This window comes from Miscanthus floridulus, chromosome 14, assembly GCF_019320115.1.
Source record: "Miscanthus floridulus cultivar M001 chromosome 14, ASM1932011v1, whole genome shotgun sequence".
Classification (NCBI taxonomy): domain Eukaryota; kingdom Viridiplantae; phylum Streptophyta; class Magnoliopsida; order Poales; family Poaceae; genus Miscanthus; species Miscanthus floridulus.
The window spans coordinates 3,473,752-3,496,863 of NC_089593.1; positions in this window are offsets into that span (position 1 = coordinate 3,473,752).

Genomic DNA, 23,112 nt, shown 5'->3' on the forward strand with positions numbered 1-23,112 from the left:
ACTCGTATTGACTTGTATCCGTAGTCTTATATTGTGGTAGGATAAGTAGAAACTTACTATGTTCACCCCTTTTTGTTACCCAAGTTAATGGTCGGGATAGAGCGACAGTGTTTGTGTCGCCACCCCCTGGAGTAGAGTGGCCACAAGGAGCTAATCCCACCACCTAGACCAGCGTCGAGATCGAGGACGATGACATCGACTAGGCGGTGCTCGGAGCGGGAGAGGAGGCAGCGACCAAAACTGCTGGTAAGCAGTCGGCTGCCCCTAAACAGTCGAAGAAGAGATCAGTAACCACCCTGCTCACCGGGGGAGCACTAAATATCAATGAGCCCGAGGGGAGCCCGAAGGAGAACCCAGCCAACAAGCATCGGTAGGCGTTTTTTGCCTAGTCGGACGATGACGCAGAGGAGGGAGAGGATGCGGACACCTTTCGACTTGTCCCTCAAAAAAGGAGGAAACAACTGGAGTCGATGGAGCTAGGTGGGTCCTCCGCGCCTGTGGGACCCTCATTGCCGACGGCGGTGAAGGATGCAGCCGGGTCAACCCCGGGAGTACCTAGGCAAGGAACACGACCGGCGACGGGAGTGACAACTCAATCGAGCACGCCATCGACCACTGCAACGCGAGGGACAAGTGGCGGAGGGGTCAAGCACCAAGGCCCAGCGACAGTGCTGGATGTAGAGGGAGACCAGGAGTCATCCGCACAGCACGTGGAGCAAGTACAGCCGAAGAGACGCGCCTTCTCCACATCATTCCGTGCTTCCAACATGTAAGTATTTGTAACCTTGATGTAAGTTAGCAATTTGCATTTAACATGATTGCCTTCTGAACTTATCTCGGATGTACTAGCTCGGTATCCACAGAAAGTCTGGACCAGCTAGCCGGAAGTGGCGTGGCACCACCAATAAGTAAAGAGCAGACTACCCAGCAGCCGGCCACCAAGGAAGCCATAGTAGAAGATCCGTCGGAGCATCAGCAAGCGAGCGGCCAGACAATAGTCCCCGAGTGGATGGTCGAGGTACCAGCCGAGCTGGGCACGAGTGCTTCGAGCGCTAAACCTGCTGAGGGCAACACCTCAGCGTCGATGGTAATGGAGCAGACTGAGGAGCAGCAGCCGGAGGTGAGAGCACATACCACCTTTACCGACGCTGCAGCTCATGGGAAGGCTGTGGTGATCACAGATGCTACTGACGCCGAGCCAGCACCAGGACCCGTCGAAGAGCCCAAAGAGGACGAGGTGGAGGAGGTCCTGGGCCATCCGCAAGACAAACGACAACATGTTTATGTGTCGCGTTGGCAGAATGACCAATGGGTTATCCATGAGGAAGTCCCAGAGGTCGAAGAAACCAAGAAAGTTGAACGAGCGGCGAAGCAGCTTGTTACGAAAGTGCAGGTAAGCTTAGCTTCACCCCCTGGTCTTGCGGTATAGTCGTAGTTGTGTTACTTAGCTATCTGCACACATGACTTAATGAAGACCGCAAGGTACCGCAAGAAATGCTTCAACCAGATCGAGGAGATTGTTGCAAACAACAAGGGGCTGACGACGGAGGTGGATCACTTGCGCCAGCGACTTGAAGCCGCTGATCATGAAAAACGGTGCAAGATTCCTAGAACCAGAACCTGGTCATCCAGCTCAGTAATAAAGAGCGGGAAAGAACAAGTAAGTAGCCATTTTATCATACCGACTACTGACAAGTGTTGTTGCGTTGTTGGTAGTAACAGTTGTAGTGCAGGCTTAGAAGCTGAAGTGATCCGTCTCCGAGAGGAGAACAGTCGTGTTGTCGGGAAGTGTGATCGCCTATCCGAGGACAACAGAAAACTGGCGCAAGACCAGTCACAGCTCTGGGACCACATGGCCAAGATAACTGAGGAGCTGAAAGGTAAGTTGTCCAACCGCATGTGCTCATTTTTGTTGTGTATCATAGTTTGGCATGGTCTAATGTCTTAATGGCGTGTGCGGTTTGCAGTTATAAAAATCAATGCAAAGAAGCATCTGGAGGCCATGATGAAAGACCGTGACGACTAGAAGGCGCAATGCCATGAGATCACCAAGGACCATGACACCTGGAAAAGTTGGTGCCAGGAGGTGGCAAAGGGCATTTTGCTGGTCCTTAACCTCATCGATCCGGCGCTAGCAGAAGATGTGCCAAGGACTCTGTAGCTGGGATTGATCGAGAGGTGCCAAAAGGCATGGGGATGGTTCCAAGAGTTCCTGAAAGAGGTAGGAGAGTACGCAAGCGCACATGTGCTAAGCATGGTACGTGCTCACTACCCCCTGATCGATCTCAAGCGCCTGGAGGCTGGATACCCGAAGGAGGTAAATCCGGACAAGGCCGAGGAGCTACGAGTGACCCAGCTGGACTTGTCGGCAAAAATTATTGGTGATATTAACCTGTGTGGAGGAGTGACACCACCCATACAAGGAACGCCATCAACAAGTCAGCTGGGAGCGCAGTCATTTTCATGCCAACCGGCGAAGCCTGCGGTCTCGACCAGCCAGGCGTCGGCGGGGCCATCTTCTTCAGCTCGATCAATGTTAGAGTCCTCAAGACCCTTGCACGATGTCAGGCCCAGCGAGCAGCAAGTGCCGCGTGCCCCGACCAGCCAATAGTGTAGGCTATAGCTGTAGAAGAAGATGTAGTTGGGTTATTGTAAACTTGGACCTTTTCAGGCAAGCTTGTAATAACGTAACTGTGTATCAACATAAGCTTGTTTGTTTTTTAGAAAATGTGTTTAAGCTCGGATATAGTGTTGATGTAACTAAGTTAGAATGTGTTGGCGTTCTATTTAGTTGTATCAGTTTAGTCGACACGTCATCCTAAAAGGTTTGTATGGCCCTGGTTTGTCTTACGGTCGGAGTGTGAGGTGCGTAGCTTGTGCACACGTAGAAACACACAAGTCAAACCAGAGAGCACCTGCCAATCAACCATAGCGTAGAGAGCGGATCCCATGCACGCGTTGGGAGAAACCGGAGACAGGGCCTGCTCCGAAAACCCGAGAAGGAATGGTGGTCGGTTTTAACTGGTAGAGTTAGAATAACAATAGACTTCGAAATGACACATTAGAGTGGTCGGAGAAATCATAATAGCTTTATTGAAATAAATCAATAGTACAAGAGGGGTACATATCTTAGTAGCTAAGCATAGAAACGCCTAAGCTTGTCGATGTGCCAGGAATTGGGTACGTCTGTGCCATCTAGGCGAGCTAACCTGTAAGATGTAGGGCGTGTAACCTCCTTGATCATGAAGGGTCCTTCCCATGGGGTTGCGAGTTTGTGGACACCTGCCTGATTCATCTTCCACTTCAGGACTAGGTCCCCGACCATGAAGAACCGCTCCTTGACGTTCTTGTTGTAGTATCTGCGCAAAATAGCAAGGTATTTGGCTGTACGTACGCAAGAATCGAGCCGCTTCTCTTCTGCACTATTCACTTCTAGCTCCCGCACTTCATTGGCCTTGTCTTCGTCGAAGTTCTCTACTCATGCTGATCTGAAGGCTATATCTGCTGGAAGTACTGCCTCAGCGCCATAAACCATAAAGTATGGTGATACGCCGGTATTGCGATTGGGCTGGGTTCTGAGACCCCAGACCACGGCTGGTAACTCTTTGAGCCATCTTCCAGGAGCTTTGTCATTCTCTCTATACATCCTCTTCTTAAGTGCGTCCAGGATCATACCGTTTGCCGGCTCAACCTATCCATTAGCTCTAGGGTGTGTCACCGAGACGTATTTTACTACTATGCTCCTTTCATCGCAGAAGTCCCAAAAAGCGCTCCCGGTGAACTGAGTACCCAGATCGGTGATGATGCTGTTGGGTATGCCGAAGCGGTGGATGACCTGGTCGAGGAACGCGATAGCCTTTTCTGAAGATGCCGTGACCAGGGGCATGTACTCTATCCACTTGGAGAATTTGTCGATCAACACAAAGACGCATGTAAATTTCCCAAGGGCTGGTTTGAAAGGGCCGATCATATCTAGTCCCCAGCATGTGAAGGGCTAAGAGGCTGGTATAGTCTGAATCTCGTGTGCTGGTACATGGATTCTCTTGGCAAAGAACTGACAACCGTCACAATAGCGGACTAGCTTCTCTGCATCGGCTACGGCTGACAGCCAATAAAACCCTGCTCGGAAAGCCTTGCCAACCAGCGTTCTCGAGGCCACGTGGTTGCCACAGGAGCCGGAGTGGATTTTTGTCTAGGAGATGTTCACCATCCTCCTGGGTTATACACTTCATCAAGATTTCCTCCTTCGCGTTCTTGCGCCACAATTTGCCATCGACGAGCAGATACTGCTTACTGCGACGCATCAGGCGTTCGTGTTCAATCTGATCAGTGTAACCGCTACCATCTATCAGGTACTTGATGAAAGGTACTCTCTAGTCAGGCTCCTTAGTGGTCGGAGGTGGTTTGGTGGTGTTTGACGCTAGAACCGTAGCCACCAATAGCTGGTCTGGAAGCTTGTCGGCCGCGGGATCTTCTTCTTTGATGGAGGGCGTGAGCAGATCTTGAACAAATACGCCATGTGGGACTTTGGCTTGGGATGATCCTAACTTTGACAGTGCATCTGCTGCTTGATTTTTGTCCCAGACCACATGTGTGTACTCGATGCCATAGAACTTACCTTCCAGCTTTCTGATCGCTTTGCAGTATGCGTCCATCTTTTTGCTGGTCGTATCCTAGTCCTTGTTGAGTTGGTTGATGACCAGAGCCGAGTCTCCATAGACATAGAGATGTTTGACACTGAGCTCGGCCACGATGAGCAAACTATGTAGGCATGCTTCGTACTCGGCGGCGTTATTAGACGCCGGGAAGTAAATCCTGAGGACATATCAGAGCTGCTCCTTGGATGGTGATACGAAAAGGACTCCTGCTCCTGCGCCGTCAATGTTGAGAGAGCCATCGAAGTACATATTCCAATACTCCATGGGCCCCTAAGAGGCAGGTGTGCTTAAGTCTGTCCACTCGACGATAAAATCGACAAGTGCCTGAGACTTGATTGTAGTACGGCTTGCAAATTCCAAGGAGAAAGAGCATAACTCCATTGCCCATTTGACGATGCGCCCATTCGCATCCTTGTTGCGAATGATGTCTCCTAGAGGGTACTCGGTCATGACCACCACATGATATCCATCGAAGTAGTGTTTCAACTTTTGGGATGTAATCGGTATGGCGTAGATCAGCTTCTGAATCTATGGGTATCTGGTCTTGGATTCATTGAGTACCTCACTAATGAAATAGATTGGTCGTTGTACCTTATATACGTGGCCAGGCTCATCGCGCTCGACCACCATGGCAGTGGAGACCACTCGATTAGTTGCCACAATGTAAAGTAGGAGGGTTTCGTCTTCTCTGGGAGCAGTGAGGACCGGAGGTGATGTAAGGAACTGTTTCAGCTATGTAAAGGCAGCGTCTGCTTCCTCCGACTACTCAAACTTCTCGGATGCTTTGAGTAGCTTGAAAAACGGTAGTCCTTTTTCGCCTAACCTTGATATAAAATGACTGAGGGCAGCCATGCATCCGATAAGCTTCTGAACATCCTTCACCTTTTTGGGTGGCTTCATGTCCAAGACAACTTTTACCTTCTCTAGGTTAGGGCGTATGCCATCGTGACTGACGACGTTGCCGAGCAGTATACCAGATGGAACACCAAAGATGCACTTCTTTGGGTTTAATTTCCATTGGAATGTGTTAAGGGCTGCAAAGGTACGCTCTAGGTTGTCAACAAGGGTGTATGCTTCCTTGGTTTTAACGACTACATCATCAACATAAGCCTCGACAAGGTTGTCTTTTATCTCGTCTTTGAGGCAGGCCTATATGGCGTGTTGATAGGTAGCCCCAACGTTCTTGAGCCCGAACGACATGGTCGTGTAGCAGTAGGCGCCGAAGGGCGTGATGAAGGATGTCTTGATCTGGTTGTCCTTGTTGAGAACGATCTGGTGATAACCAGAGTAGCAATCGAGAAAGGAAAGCAGCTCACAACCGGCGGTTGAATCTACGACCTTGTCTATGCGAGGTAAGCTAAAGGGGTCTTTAGGGCAGTGTTTGTTGAGATCAGTATAATCAACGCACATTCTCCATTCATTATTCTTTTTGCGTACAAGAACCGGGTTGGCTAACCACTCCAGATGATATACTTCTTTGATAAATCCGGCTACTAAAAGCTGTGTAACTTCTACCCTAATAGCCTCCTTTTTATCATGAGCGAACCGTCATAGCTTCTGTTTGATGGGTTTGGCCTTGCGATCGACATTTAAGGAGTGCTCGATCAAGTTCTGAGGTACACCGGGCATGTCAGCGGGTTTCCATGCGAACACACTCACATTGCTTCTCAAGAACCTGACGAGCGCATCTTCCTATTTAGGATCTAGGTTGGCCCTGATAAGGGCCGTTTTGCTGGGATCGCCATCAACCAGCTGGATCGCTTTGTGCTCTTTGGACTTGATGTTCTTACGTGGGGCCTCGAGCTCTAGAATCTCTAGGTGATCAGCTGGGGTCTTCTTGGCGTCAAGCGTGGTCTCGGCCATGTGAATAGAGAGGTCATGAGCCTCTGCTATTTTGAAGTTGTCCTCCTCGCAGGTGTAAGCTGCGTATACGTTGCCCCTAAGAGTTAGAACCCCCTTCTCAGTAGGCATCTTGAGCACCAAATACCTGTAGTGAGGTATGGCCATGAACTTGGTGAGCGCTGGTCGACCAAGGATAGCATGGTAGGTGTCTTCGAAGTCAGCGACCACGAAGTTGATATAGTCGGTGCGGAAGTGGTCTGGAGTACCAAATTGCACAGGTAGCATGATCTGCCCGAGAGGTGTGGAGCTCTATCCAGGGAGAACACCCCAGAACTATGCCTCGTATGGCTTGAGATCAGCCTGGGTTATCTTCAGGGTCGGCAAACTGTTCTTGAACAGTATATCGGTGGAACTGCCGCCGTCAATCAGCACTCTATCGAACTAAACCTTGTTGATATAAGGATCGAGAACCAGAGGAAAACGCCCTGGCTCAGGTATTGTAGCCCATTGGTCCTTTTTGCTTAAGGAGATCTCACGGTGAGACCAAGGAGGGAGCCGCGGATCGACGATGAGGTTGTCGGCATTGGCCATGTTCAGGCAGGCGCGAGCGAGTAGCTTGCGCTCTCGTTTGGTCTTGATGGACACTCTACCCCCAATGATGGTATGGACGCAGTCGGTTGGCTTGACGTACTTGTGATGGGGATCTGCATCTTCATCATCGTTGTCCTCGTCACGCTGCTCCCCTGCGTCGTTAGGCTTGTCGGATTTATCCGGAGCCTGTTGGCGTGTATAGATGGATTTGAGAACACGGTAATCCTCCATGGTATGGTTTGACTTGGGATGGAGCTGGCAGGGTCCTTTCAATGCTTTGGCAGTCTTCTTCGTAATTGCGATGTCCGCCACCTTTTTTAACGATGTTGATTTCGCCGTCATCTTCCCGAGCACGCTTGCCCCTGTAATCGTCATGGCGATTACGCTGATGATTATGCTGGTCGTGATGGTCGCGAGAATCATTGCGCTGATTGCGGCGATCAAAATTGTCGTTCCGACCATGGTTGCTGTCGCAGTCATCGCGGTGTGGGGGGTGGTCAGAGCGTGGAACCCTTGCTGCTTCTTCGATGATTATCTTTTTAGCATCATCAGCGTCCGCATATTTTTTAGCGGTAGCTAGGAGCGCTGTGACCGATTTAGGTCTTTTGCGGAGGAGCTTGTCTCTTAGGGCATCGTGGAAGCGGAGACTAGTGATGAAAGCTTCGATTGCCTCATTGTCGGAGATTGATGGGACCTTGATGCGCATCTCCGAGAAGCATCGAACGTACTCGCGCAGTGGCTCATCTTTGCGATCTCGAATCCGCTGCAGATCATATTTGTTGTCGGGTTGTTTGCAAGTAGCAATGAAGTTGTCGATGAATGCTTGCCTGAGCTCTTGCCAATAATCAAAGTAGTTCGCCGGCAAGCTGACCAGCCATTGGTGGCCTGCATGGCCAACGGCGACTAGGAAGTAATTAGACATGACGTGCTCGTCAGCCATGGCCGATCTGCACGCGGTTTCGTATAGCATGACCCATAACTCAGGGTTCTCCTTGCCGTCGTACTTCTGGAGTTTTTCGAGCTTGAAGTTTTTGGGCCATATGACTTGGTGAAGGTGAGGGGTAAACTGCTTCAAACCCGGAGGGCCGTGGGTGGTATCATATTCCATATGGCGATAGCTTTCGTGGGATGCACGATCGTTGGCTCTTTGGTTAATGCGATCGCGCAGATCGCGTTCTCTGAGGTAATGGCGGAGATCGTTATTGCCATCACGGCGATCCCGATTGCCCCCCTGGTTGACCCCACGATCGTGGTTATCACGGTGATTGTCGTGGTTGTCTCAGCGGTTGTCATCCCGGTAGTTGCGGCGGTTGTTGTCCCAGTTACCATCATGACCACCGTTTCCGCCTTGACGATTGTCTGACGGGTCGTTGTTACGCGAGCCACGTTGGTTGGGTGGCTGTGAGCGACTTGAGTACTGATGACTGTGGCTTGATTCGACTGAGGCGGTCGGAGCCCGAGCTTGGTTCGCAATCTCTGCAGTCTGGGCCATAACAGCCGTCAGGTAGGCTTGCATATCATCACGAATTGCCTAGATTTCTGGGGTATTGGGCAGTCGTTGCATTGTCACCATAGCAACATCTACGTTGGTGCTTGGAGTCTTGAAGACCTACTTTTCCCCTACCCTATCAAAGGCATTGTTAAGATCACGTGGCTGGAGCCTTATGCGTCATGCCTCCACTTCTGCCTCAGCTTCGGCTTGTCTGTGATTAAACTGGTCAATATTGCGTGCTTCGCGTGCTAGCCTTTCTTGTTCTGTTTCGCCAACTGCCGGGGGTTCGTCATTACTGACGACATTGATTAAGTCTCCTCACCTTGGTGGAAAGGATGGGAATTGTGAAAACCCCAGGGGGCGGTCTGGGATATCCAGATCGTAATCAACTTCTTCATCGTCGTGAAGCTGAAGATCAGTGTGGATGGAGCCATTAGATGCGGTGCTAGACGGGGAGCTTGAGTCACCCTCTTGAACTGTGTGGACCGATCCTTCTTGATATTCCTCGATCCGAACCATGTTGACGAAGTTGCGTAGGCCGTAGGGCTGAGCCTGGTAATTCTCCATCAAGGCTTCGCACTCGGAGAGCCGGAGACCCATTGCGGGGGCTGATCGGTGACGAACGGCACGCCCTTCAGGAGTAGACATGACCATGAGATCCGTATCGAGTCATGTAGGATGACTGGCCCGAGCTGGTCGGGTAGATCTGTTGTGGGTAGTGGTTACCTGCTCGGTAGGTTGATTTTGAATCGAATCTACCAGAGCTAGGGTTTCAGCAAGCTTGGTGCCGACTCGATCGATGGAGTCGAGCAGGTCGGTGTTGTCGATCTGCCTCCCTTTGTAGCGAGGAAGCGGGCGACGGGTTATCGGCGTGGCCGAAGACGATGCTGGTATAGCCGGAGCCAGATCCAACATGGTCAGAGCCGTAGCTGATGCCGGTGAAGCAGTGGTCGATGCAGATTGGATCCACGCCTCCTCCGTGATCATGGCGATGAGGTTGTCAGAGCCAGTGGTCCAGGTGATCTGGCCGACGGTGAACGTGAGGCCGTTCGGCGTAGCCATGGATCCGGGGATGATGACCATCTTGTTCTTCTAGAAAGTAGTACGCACACCCCCTACCTGGCGTGCCACTGTCGATGAAATATGGTCGGCAGTCTACCTAGGGGTATGCCCAAGGTAGTAGATTGTCGGCAGACAGATGCGCAAGCTACAAACAAGATGGTGACACAAGACAGACACGAGGTTTTATCCAGGTTCGGCCGCCGTGAAGGCGTAATATCTACGTCCTACGTCTGATTGTATTGCTGTATGTCAATGAGAGATGATTTTGAGAGGGGTCCCCTGCCCGCCTTATATAGTCTGGGGAGCAGGGTTACAGATCTAGAAACTAATCCTAACCAGTTACAATTGCCATAGGTGGCCGGATAAGGATTCCTATTCTAACTGATCAGGATCTTGCTTGACCTCCAAGTCTGCCTTGATTCCTTGTGTGGGACTCCAAGCAGATTGGTCGGGCCGCGCGTCGTCTTCTAGTGGGCCAGACCCCCTGGTCCGGGCCGGCCCTATCCTAGCCATAAGGGTATAGGGGTTAATACCCCCACATGGTCAATACTAATCAAAGGATAAGAAAAAGATACAAGCATGACTTGCAAAAGTACAGTTAATAAAAGACCTTGTTGAGTTCTTGAAGTAGAATGAGGAAAGTGTACTCCTATACAGATCAAGAAATAACTTTATTTGTATGGCATAATCATGTGAAAGAAGTAAGTCATAAGTGTCTCATCGTTCACAGTTTTTTGAATAGTTCTCGAAATTATGGCAGTATAGTTCATACCATATTTCGAGGGAGAGAATTGTGAAATGAATTAAGAGTGAGAATTAAGATCAATTAAGAAACCACTCTTCATTAAGAGTGAGATAAAGATGTTGATGAATGTGTACTCTTCATTAAGAGTGAGATACAGATTTTGTAAGAAACTGAGTGAGATAAAGATTTTGATGAATGTGACCATCGGTCATAACAATGATACCCCTAAGCAGAGAAACAACTAAATTTCTGGATTTTTTAAAGTTTCGAGAGGAAGATAGCGTAGTCACCATCAAAGATATTAAAGCGGTGCTTAAAGCATCATATAAGCTTTTAACAGATTGAACCTAAATAAGAAATTGGAAGATACACTATCTTTATAAAAGATGGGACGATCTGGGGGAGCATGGTATGTAGAGACCTATGACTTGAAGAGAAGCGAGACTGTGTGCCCACTTCAGTGATTCAAAACAATGAATTTCTTGATACCTGTTGATGTTGTGTGACTTATACAACACTTGTTGTTGGCTCTTCGAAGAAGATGAATAATATAAACAAGGATCTTGTGATACAGGAGCCTGTAGAATCAATTGTCTCTTGGCAATGAAGAGCAACAACAGCCCCACATGAAAGTGCCAGTAGCTGAGGCCTCAGAAGGTCTCAAAGAATTACTAAACTAGTTTTCTGATGACTATGAAGTCTATGTTAGTGAAGAAATTCAAATGGAGGGTGATCCCACCTCATTTGAAGAAGCCATGAGAAGCGTTTACTCGTTTGAATGGCAAGAAGCTATGGAAGTTGAAATGGATTCAATGAATAACAACGATGTCTGGGACTTAGATGAAATTCCTAATGGAGCCAAAAACAGTAGGCTGTGAAAGGGTCTACAAGACAAAATATGACTCCAAATAGAATGTGGAAAGATATAAAGCATGACTTATAGCAAAAGGCTTTACGCAAAGAGAATGAATAGATTACGATGAGAGTTTTCTCTCTAGTCTCATGCAAGGATTCTTTTAGAATAATAATGGTATTATTGGTTGGCACATTACGATTTAGAGTTATATCAGATGGATGTAAAGACGGCATTCCTCAATGGAGATTTGTATGAAAACGTTTACATGGCACAACCCAAAGGTTTTGTCATGGAAGAAAAAGAACGTATGGGATGCTGCCTATAGAAATCCATTTATGGGTTAAAACAAGTCTCTAGACAATAGTATTTGAAGTTGATGAAACGATAAGAAAGTTTGCGTTTAAAGAAAATGAGAAGGACAATAGCGTTTATGCGAAGTTCTAGAATGGAAAATTCTTTTTCCACATCCTGTGTATAGATGATATCCTACTCACTAGTAGTAATGTTAATCTGCCATTAGAGAAGAAGAAGTCTTTCTCCTCAAGTTTCAATGTGAATGATCTTGGTGAAGCCTCATTGGTTCTAGGAATTGAAATTCACCAAGATAGATGAAAAGAGGTATTAGGACTATCGCAAAGGCATACTTAGAAAAGATTCTAAAGAAATAAAGTATGCATGCGAGTAAACCTACGCCTGCTCCTATAGTCAAGGGTAATAGATTTGGGAACTTTCAGTGTTCCAGGAACCGATATGAGATCGATCAAATAAGCATGGTTCCATATGCTTCAGCTATTGAAAGCGTAATGAATGTACAAGTAAGAACTTACCCTAACGTAGCTTACGTATCCGGGATATTTTGGCAGAAGTCCAGTCCAGATATAGATCATTGGAATGGAGTTAAGAATGTCTTACAATTTTTGCAAAGTATCATAGGCCTCATGTTGAGTGAGAAAGAACAAGTACTCTCAAATAGTTGTGGGTACAAATGTTAAGTTTTGGTGAGATGTGTAGTGAAATCCACAGTAGTTGCTAACACTCGCAGTTGGAGTATTATTGTGGAAAAGCTCCAATGAAACAGTTGTGGTGTCATCAATGATGCATACCATAGTATAGCTTGTCATGAGGCCTCAGGAATAGACAAAAGTGGTTAAGGGAATATGTACCTAGATTTAACAATGGTAGTCAACAATAACAACCATTTAAAGTAGTTAACTCCTAAGACAACAGGTCAAGTGTGCTGCCAAACACATTAACATTAAGTTATATGTTGTAAAGGAGAAAATCCAGAATCATTTTGAAAGCATTGAGCATATAAGTACCAACCAAGTTCTTGCGGATCCACTTACCAAAGGCTAACCACCCAGTGCGTTCAGAGAACACACAGTCGACATGGGTTTATGGGAAAGTCTATGATTTCTGGATACTAAGGGCCAAGTTGATAATCTATTTCAAAACAGAGAGGTGCATTGTAGTTGTTTAATCTAATGACAACTGACCATGACGATGAGGCACGCTCTATGCACCGATCTACGATGGAATGGGAAAAGATAAAGGCCCCGTTCGCTTGGCTGAAAAAAACAAGCGAAAACACTGTTCCGGCTGATTTGTTGTGAAAGAAAAACACTGTTTCGGCTGAAAAAACAAGCTGAAAAGTACAAATTATAAGAGAAGCGAACAAGGCTAAAGTAAGTTAAGTTTAAGTCATAAGGTGAGATCAAGGGGGAGAATGTTAGATTGATCTCCACCGGCTGGCCCAACGGCCAATGGGGCCCTTGATCCGCGCCCTGATCAGGGGCGCCCAACCGTTCTCCTAGCTGATGGCCCCCGTCGCGCAGCGCTATAAAGAGGAAGGTGGGGGCCAGGGCGCAAGGTACGAGGTTCTCCGTAGCCGCCAGCGTCCCACCGAGGTTCCTAGCCCTAGTCCGATCTAGAAGGGCGCGCTGTAAGCGACGGGAAGTCCACACCGCCTTCACCGTCGCCACTGGTCCGCGCCTACGCTGCTGCTACCGTCAACGACCTAGCGGGCGCCTGCACGGCTTCCCCTACACCGACACGTCGCGGCCACCTTGTTGGCGGCGCCACGGCCACGACTGCACTCGACGAGGTATATTACCAAGTCTGCTTATCTAAGTTAAGAATTTTCCCACTGATCTGCACCTAGCGGTCCTACGAGTCTATCAAACCTAACGGAAGCTTAATGTACTAGTGCTAGAGACAGAACAATATGACGACTCAGCAAGTACATAATCATAAGATTACTAATGACAGCTGTTATATTTTCGTTTTGTACTAGTGCAAAAACAGACGATACATTTGAGGGAACATCATGCAACAAGAAAACTCCAAAAGTTCAATAACTTTCTTCATGCAAATTGAACAAACGATACGGGTAACCATATGGCAGAAGACACAATGATGTCAGTTTATCAACCAAAATGAGAAGTGGAATTAGCCAGTACCAATCAGATCTTAAATCATCCCAAGATATGATGGGAGAATGTTTGTCTATGTAAAAGAAATGTCTGTTGCAGTGATCACTTCCACAGATTGTACAAGGAACATTTTCACACTTGAGACAGTCACTGACAAAAATTGACAATGGTATCATTCTGATACAGCTGCTGAAAAGATATCAATGTCAGAGTCTGTGTAACTCGAATCATAACATGCATATAACAAATCAAGAAAAAGTTACACAGATGACCAAAGATGTTGACAAAACGGTATATATATGATCCTTGAAAGCTATGGAGGCAGTACAATTTTACAGTAACGTGCAAAGCTACAGGTACTATCATTTTCATGGAGGCATCGCAACGAACAGTTGCATGGTGCACTGCACACAGACATGGTGATCTGGCAACAGGAAACAGAACGCCCTGACCGACCACAACCAATCCAATGCAATGATGAAATCAAGACATACCCTCTTGGTTAAGGACCTTACAAGGCACCCAATCAAAGGAAAACACGGTAACCCACATTCCGATCCCATGGCCACACAGGACTACAGGAGTTGCTGCAAGCAGCTGTTGGTGAAGAAACAAAGAAAGGTGTAGAAGGGAAAGCACAGAAGGAAATATGATCCAACCCACACCTTGTATTGATCTCAAGTGTTACATATATAGAGATTACAACGGTGGCCTTTGGCCATGCCTATACAAGGAGTGCGGGCGAGCGCGCTACACGAGCGGGTGAGCGCGTTGAGCGGATCACAGACGCCGCGGTGACGGCGTCCTGCGGTGGCGTAGGCGTGATAGGTGCTAGACGTTACAAGCCCTGGAGACTCGGGCAGCTCTAACCGTTGGAGACCTGATTCCGCGGACACCCCCACACACACAGTCTGGACGTCGGCTGTGGTGACGGAGAGGCTGTCTCTAAAATCGAAGAACAGCGCGGAAGGTAATCCCTTGGTGAACACATCTGTAAAAAATTGCCGCGCACTTGGAACGTGCGTGACACGAAGCTCTCCAATGGCAACCTTCTCCCGGACGAAATGGATGTCAAGCTCAATGTGCTTGGTTCGCCGGTGATGCACTGGGTTCTTGGACATATAGACAGACGAGATGTTGTCGCAGAATGCTACGGTCGCCGTCGGTACCTTGCAGAGCAGCTCGCCAAGGAGATGACGAAACCAAGAGCACTCGGAGACGGCGTTGGCGATGGCGCGGTACTTGGCCTCGGCACTCGACCTCGACACCGTGGTTTGTCGCTTGGAGGACCACGAGATGAGGGAGTTGCCGAGGACACGTAGAAGCCGGACGTGGAACGCCGCGTGTCCGGGCATCCGGCCCAGCTGGCGTCCGAATACGCGGTGATTGTTGGCGACGCCGCGGTGCGTAGTTGAATGCCGAGGTTGCTTGTCCCTTTGACATACCTGAGGATGCGTTTCAGCATCGTCTGATGAACATCGCGTGGTGCATGCATATGCAGGCACACTTGCTGCACGGCGTACACGATATCAGGACGTGTGCTCGTCAGATATTGCAAGGCCGCGGCAATACTCCGGTAAGTGGTGGCGTCGCTGAGGAGGTGACCATCAGCAGCAGATGACTTGGGCTTCGTATCCGTGGATGTGGCGACGGGGTTGCAGTTTGCCATGCCGGCGCGTTCCAGAAGATCGGTGGCGTACTGGGCTTGGGGGAGGTAGAACCCCGTGTTGTTGCGCTGAACGCTGATGCCGAGGAAGTGTTTGATCGGTCCCATGTCCTTCACGGCGAAGGCATCCTGGAGGCAGGCGATGACTTGGCGAAGCAGGCTGGTGGTTGAGCCGCCGCGGTTGTACACGAAGAGCGATGAGTCGGCCTTTGACTGGACAAAGCCGAGAGACATCACATGGCCGGCGAAGCGCTCGAACCACGCCCGTGGTGCTTGACGGAGGCCGTAGAGGGATTTGGAGAGAAGGCATATGGTGTCCGGGCGTTGAGAGTCGACGAAGCCCGTTGGCTGCTGGCAGTAGACCTGCTCCTGAAGATTGCCATGGAGGAAGGAGTTGGAGACGTCAAGTTGGTGAGCCGGCCAGTTTGCATGGTACAGATTGTGGCCGGCTTGACCACCGGGGAGAACGTCTCTCCAAAGTCAACACCGGGACGTTGGTGGAACCCCCGAACGACCCAACGGGCCTTATAGTGCTCGAGTGTGCCGTCGGGGCTGAATTTGTGCTTAAACACCCACTTGCCGGTGATGACTCTAGCGCCTAGTGGACGAGGGACTGAGTGTCCAAGTTCTGTTGGCCTGCAACGCATCAAACTCACACTTCATGGCGGCGTACCATTGCGAATCCTTGACGGCGGAGCGAACACTATGGGGGATCGGCAAGACGTTCGCGGATGCAGTCAGCGCGTACTTCGGGTTCAGCTTGTGGATGTCGGCTTGAACGCGGGTCACCATGGGATGGCCCGCGTTTTGCTTGGTGTAGCCATGCAGGGTGCAGCCAATGGCGCGACCGGTGGCGTGGGCGTGGTCGCGATTGAAGAAGGCGCAGAAGGCGGTGAAGGCGGGGGTGAAGCCGTCGGAGCAGTGCTACTGTTTGGCATCGCGGACGATGGAGGCGGTGTCAGCCGGAACTCTCTCCGGTGGCTGGAATTCTTCCGATGAACTCACTCACGGACTCAAAAGATGCAAACGAGACTCAAGAGATTTTTGGTGCTATGCAAACCGCTACAGCTTTTCTCAATGTATAGGCAACGATATATATACATCATTGACGCTAAAACAGGAAAGTAAAAGAAAGGAAATCCAAAGATGCATATGTGAGGAACAAGCAAGCTAATCTTGCCGTCCACCATACCATACATGCATGTACACGTACGTATACCATACAAGGACGCGCTCGGGAGGAGAATTTCCATGCCAAGCTCAACGCTATCTGTAAAAAGGAAATAAGCAGGAACTCAGGATTACATGCTCTGCTTACATTTCACCCCCTAAGCCTGAAGTTCCTCGCCGATCTTGACAACGCCCAGCTTTATACGCAGTTCGCACAAACGATCTCGCGGGAGCGGCTTCGTCAGAATGTCGGCGATCTGCTCCTCAGTGCGGACGTGCTCAATGTCCATCTTCCCATCTCCAACACACTCCCGAATGAAATGGAATCTCACATCTACGTGTTTACTTCGGTCATGGAAAACAGGATTCTTACTGAGGGCTATAGCTGATTGGCTATCCATCTTCAGCAGGAAAGCTGTGCGCTGCTCGCTCTTCAGCTCTGCAAGCAACTGTGCCAGCCATATACCTTGACAGGCCGCCGTCCTCCCTGCAATGTACTCCACTTCGTAGGACGATAACGCGACGACCTTTTGCTTCTAGGACTGCCAAGTCACGGTGCAGGAGCCAAGAAAGAACAGCACACCAGTGGTGCTCTTCCTTGTATCAATGTCGCCGCCCATGCCGGCATCGCTGTACCCATGCAGCTTCAGCTCCTTGCTGCCACGCTTGTAGTAATAGCCGTAGTTGATCGTGCCCGTGATGCAGCGTAGAATCCACTTCACCGCGTTGAGGTGCTCAGTGGTGGGATTCTCCATGAACATGCTAACGTAGCCGACGGCGAAAGCGATGCACTACAGGAAACAGAGACTTTACCGAGTGCAAAATTCTTTGCCGAGTGTAAAAAATCGGGCACTTGGCAAAGACCTTCTTTGCCGAGTGCTGCACTCGGCAAAGAATTGCACTCGGCAAAGAGTTCTTTGCCGAGTGCCGGGCACTCGACAAAAAAATGCACTCGGCAAAGGACTTCTTTGCCGAGTGCCAGACTCTCGGCAAAAGCGCGGCACTCGGCATAGGCTGACCCGTGTAACGGTGTTCGGCCACGTCCTTCTTTGCCGAGTGCCTACTGTTAGGCACTCAGTAAAGATTTAATTTTTTTAAAAAAAAATCTTTGCCGCGTGTCCCAGATCTGGCACTCGACAAAGATTTATTTTTTTTAAATTTCTTTGTCGAGTGTCCCAGATCAGGCACTCGGCAATTTTTTTTTGAAAAATACTTTGCCGAGTTCCCCTGGCACGGCACTCGGCAAAGATTTTTTTTAAAAAATGTCTTTTTAAAAAAAAAATACTTTGCCGAGTGCCCCTGGCACGGCACTCGGCAAATATTTAATTTTTTTTAAATGTCTTTGCCGAGTGCCCTGTGAAGGCATTCGGCAAAGAGGAAATTTTTTAAAAAAATTCGAAACCCTCTTTGTCGAGTGCCTTCTCCGTGGCACTCGCCAAAGACCCCCTTTGCCGAGTGCCATGCCCCGGCACTCGGCAAAGTTTATTTTTTTTTGCCTCCAAATTTTTTGTGTAGCCCTTTTAAAGCACCAGGAACTCCTAGTTAGAATTCGGAGATTTTTTATGGCTTTTTGATATATTTAGTTACTTTATTTCATTTACTTGAATTTTTTCGAAAAATATAATTTTGAACTGCACGTGGTACGAATAGTGGAATTTAATGATTCAAAAAATGATAGTCATGTTACTGAGTGTAGTGTGAGGCCGTATCTAGGAACGGACCTGAAATTTCGGACATCTTGTTCATGAAATATGACCGCGAACTTGCGTGCGAAGTGTTTTTAAATTCTATAAAAAGCAAACGAAGTCCAAAAATCATGAAACTTGTTGAGATGTCATGATATCATACGTGGAGGCTATGATAAAAATTTCAGAAGATTTCATGCACGTTGTCATGTACGATGCTTACAAACCCACGCCCGCACCGCCCCTGCCCCCACGCCGCCACCGCCCGCGCGCCCGCGCGCTGCCCGCGGCCGCCCCAAGCCGGCCCTACCCCCCGACAGGCCCTGCCCCCGGCCGCGCCCGTGCCCGACCTTGTTCCCAACTCCGACGACCCTGACTCCAACCCCGACGCCGCCCGACCCCAACGCCGCCTGCCCCTACCCCTGACGCCCGTCAGGTATGCCTTCTCTCTTTTTGTTGTCGTGGTAGTGATAGTTGTAGTAGTATTAGTTGTACTAGTAGTGCTAGTGGTAGTAGTAGTATTAGAAGTAGTGTTAGTAGTAGTACAACTAGTGGTAGTAGTAGTAGTAGTAGTAGAATTAGTGGTAGTAGTAGTAGAAGTAGTGGTAGTAGTAGTAGTAGAACTAGTGGTAGTAGTTGTAGCAATAGTGGTGGTAGTAGTAGTAGAACTAGTGGTAGTAGTAGTAGCAATAGTGGAAGTAGTAGTAGAAGTAGTGGTACTACTTGGATATATTCTTCTGCATGGATTGATATCCAAATTACATAGCTTCTCTTGAGACATATGTGCTTGTCGGCCATCGTGCCGCTGTTTTTTGTAGGTTTTGGAAACCTCACTGTGCAGGGGAGGTTCTGCCGAATTTTTTTTAAATGATAGTATTTTGTTCTATTTTTGTAGAGAAGAGTCTATCGGAGCCAAGTCGGAGTTCTCGTCGCCGTGCCAGTCTGCCTGCACCGCGCCGCCTCGCCACTGCACCGACCCGCCACGGCCCCGCTAGCCTGACTCCGCCGCCACCCTAGGTATAACCCCTCTTTCCGTATCATGGTCGTAGATCGCGTAACCTAGTTAGGCGTCTCCTGTTCAAAAGAGATACGGTTGGAGGTATGCAGATCTTTGCATATCTATGACCGTATCTGTTTCGGATTGTCCATGTTTTTTGGACAGCCCGCGGATACGTAGATGGGTTAGTTTCCATGGTCTGCTCTGGTCCGAGACAGAGTTTCAGCATCACCTCCCTGTTGTTCTCCGGATACGCACTCTTCTTTGGCAGGACGTGTATCTAGAGAACAGCGGGGAGGTGCTGCCGAAATTCTATCTCGGATAGGAGTAGAGCATGGAAACTAACCTCATCTACGCATCCGCGAGTGGGATTAGGACCTATCCTCGCCTATTAGATAGTAGGAACACCATGTAGATGCAATTGATGGTTACATTACTCGCTGATACATATGTTAGAGGATGGATGACCGTCAGTGGATGTACACGGGCTGGAGAAGTCAGAGTGATTACACCACGGAATGGATGAACAAGATCGATGCTTTCTTGAACAGTGCATTTGGCAAGGCTGCTAAAGGATATTGCCTAGTTTTGTGTCCCTGCAGCAAATGTGGAAACAGGAGGAGGGTAAACAAGATGGAAATGGGTAAACATCTTGTGAAGAATGGATTTACGCCGGACTACACCCGGTGGGTCCACCATAGTGAAGCCCATCGTATGAGAGGAGGTGGTGAGACCACGGGTGGAGGCTTTTGATGCTGATGCCGGGGTACCAGACATGTTAGATGACTTTCACCAAGGACAGTTCGATGAGGGACGTGAGAAGGAGGAGATGGAGGTAGCCGCACAGGCGTTCTACGACATGATGGACTCGGCACAGAAACCTCTTCACGATCGGTCAACGGTGTCTCAACTAGATGCCATTGGACGCTTAATGAGGTTGAAGTCTGAGTTAAACTTGAGTCGACCTGGCTTCGATAAGATGTTGGCCGTGATTGGCACCCTACTTCCGAAGGGCCACATTCTGCCAAAAAGCATGTACGAGTCACAGAAACTCCTTCGAGCACTTAAGATGCCGTATGAGCAGATACATGCTTGTCCGAAGGGGTGCGTCCTATTTAGGAAAGAACATGAGCATGCAAAGTTCTGTCCAAAGTGTAAATCCTTCAGGTACCTAGAGGTAGACTCTGATGATGGCCAGAAGAGGCAACTTATGATCCCCATGAAAATCCTACGGTACCTTCCGTTCCTACCGAGGATCCAATGGCTATACATGACCGAGGAATCCGTGAAACAGATGACATGGCACAAAAATGGCAAACGGTACAATCCTGACAAGATGGTACATCCATCCGATGGTGAAGCTTGGATCCGCTTTAATGGCAAACATCGTGACAAAGCAGATGAGGCTCGTAATGTATGTGTCGCGCTGGTAACAGATGGGTTCAATCCTTATGGAATGATGGCTGCCCCATACACATGTTGGCCCATCTTCGTTATCCCCCTTAATCTCCCCCCGGTGTCTCCTTTCAACGACATAACATATTCTTGTCGTTGATAATTTCTGGACACCCAGGGAGTAATATGGGTGTGTTCATGGAGCCCGTGTTTGATGAATTGGTCCATGCTTGGGACGAAGGGTATGGACATATGATCGAGCTACAAAGACAACCTTCAAAATGCATGTTTGGTACCACTACTCCCTGCATGACTTCCTGGCGTATGGGATATTCTGCGCCTGGTGTGTTCACGGGAAGTTCCCTTACCCAATATGCAAGGAAGGTGTGAGGTTCATTTGGTTGTAGAAGGGTGGCAAGTATTTGTCGTTCGACAGACATCGTCAATTCCTACCTCTTGACCATCCATTCAGACAAGACATCAAGAACTTTACGAAAGGTGTCAAAGTGATATCTGATGCACCCCGGATGATCACTGGTGCCGAGGTTCATGCTCAGATAGATGCTCTCATGCCTAATGAAGAAGGTGGTTTTGTGGGATATGGTGAGCAACATATGTGGACTCATATCTCAGGCATGACGAGGCTCCCCTATTTCGATGACCTTCTTCTGCCACATAACATTGATGTAATGCACACTGAAAAGAATGTTGCCGAGGCACTTTGGGCAACACTCATGGACACTGAAAAGTCTAAGGACAACCCTAAGGCTAGAGTGGACCTGGCAACATTGTGCGATAGACCAAATCAAGAGATGCAGCCTCCTAGTCGTGGTAAGACCTGGAGAAGGCCTAAGGCCGATTTCATCTTGAAAAAGGACCAAAGGAGGGAAGTACTTGAATGGATCAAGACGCTAATGTTCCCTGATGGGTATGCAGTGAATCTAAAGAGGGTAGTGAACTTAGGCACTCTGCGAGTAAACGGGATGAAGAGTCATGACTACCACATATGGATTGAGCGGCTTCTTCCGACGATGGTTCGAGGCTATGTCCAAGAGCATGTCTAGCAAGTGCTGGCAGAGTTGAGCTACTTATTCCGCCAGCTTTGTGCCAAGGAGCTCTCTCGGACCATCATTGATGACTTGGAAAAAGCGGCACCCGTGTTGCTTTGTAAGTTGGAGAAGATCTTTCCACCCGGCTTCTTCTTGCCGATGCAGCATTTGATTGTACACCTCCCGTATGAGGCACGGATGGGGGGGCCCGTGCAGAACCGTTGGTGCTATCCAATCGAGAGATGTCTGAAGACTCTTCGCAAAAAATGTAGAAATAAAGCCAAAATTGAGGCTTTCATTGCAGAGGCATACATTCTAGAGGAGGTGTCGAACTTCACAGAGAAATACTACACTGAGAAACTTCCTAACGTTTATAATCCATCCCCTCGTTAGAATGCAGGCGAAAATGAATCAAACCTCAGCCTTTTCCAAGGGTAACTCGGAGGCGCAAGTGTATCGACCACTAAGTAATTGAAAAATGAAGAGTGGCACAGTATCATGCTATATGTGTTGACCAACCTTGTCGAGGTGCAGCCGTTCATTGGGTAAGTTCTGAACGAACTTGTTTCATTTCGCCGTATGTCTTTGTTTCTCTATCCAACCCCCTTGTTTCTCGTTGGTACAGGGAATTTCTTCGTCAATCATGGCATGGATCAAGGCAACCTACCCCGCAAGAAAATGATACCCTTCTTTCACGGGGTGCGGGACCAGGGAGCCCTGATTTCATTTGTTGGTTCAAATAGAAAGCCCAAACTGATGTGTCTATAAGTGATGAGCTGAGACAGGTTGCAAACGGCTGTGCCATTAGGGTCAAGTCATTTACCGGTTATGACATGAATGGATATCGTTTTCACACAGCAAGCTACGAGCAGAGTCGGCCCAATCGGAAAACCACAAACAGCGGAGCGATTACGTTTAGGCAATGACAATGAAGACAACATTCCTCCTTCGGATAGTGTTGATGAGTTGGACAATATTGATAGTGATGACGAGACCTATGATCCAGCTAATCTCAACCACGAAGATTATTTCTAATACATGTAATACTATGTTTTTTGTAATTATGTTTTGTTCATTTTTGCACCTATTTCTAATTACGTCTTGTTTTTCTTTTTTGTTGCAGGTGATTGAACAAAGATGGCGGGCAACCGTCATAGGTCCGTGAACTCGATTTACCAAAGACCACGCCGGCTGCAGGAGGAGGGGGCGGCAGAGGGATCGGACAGGAGGAGGAGGAGGAGGACCGTTGGACGTAGGAGGGGGCCGTCTCCTCCCACGCCACGTGAGGAGGAGCCGAAGGAGGAGGTGGCACCCATGGACGAGTCAGACAATGAGCTGGTTCGCCAGACGGACGAGGAGGAGGGGCCGCACGAGGATGACGAGTTGGAGGCGGCAGGCACGGGTTCTGCTTCCTCTGACTCCTCTTCGAGTGTCTACTTGCGAGGTCCCGCGAGCCTCCCACAGGCTCTGCT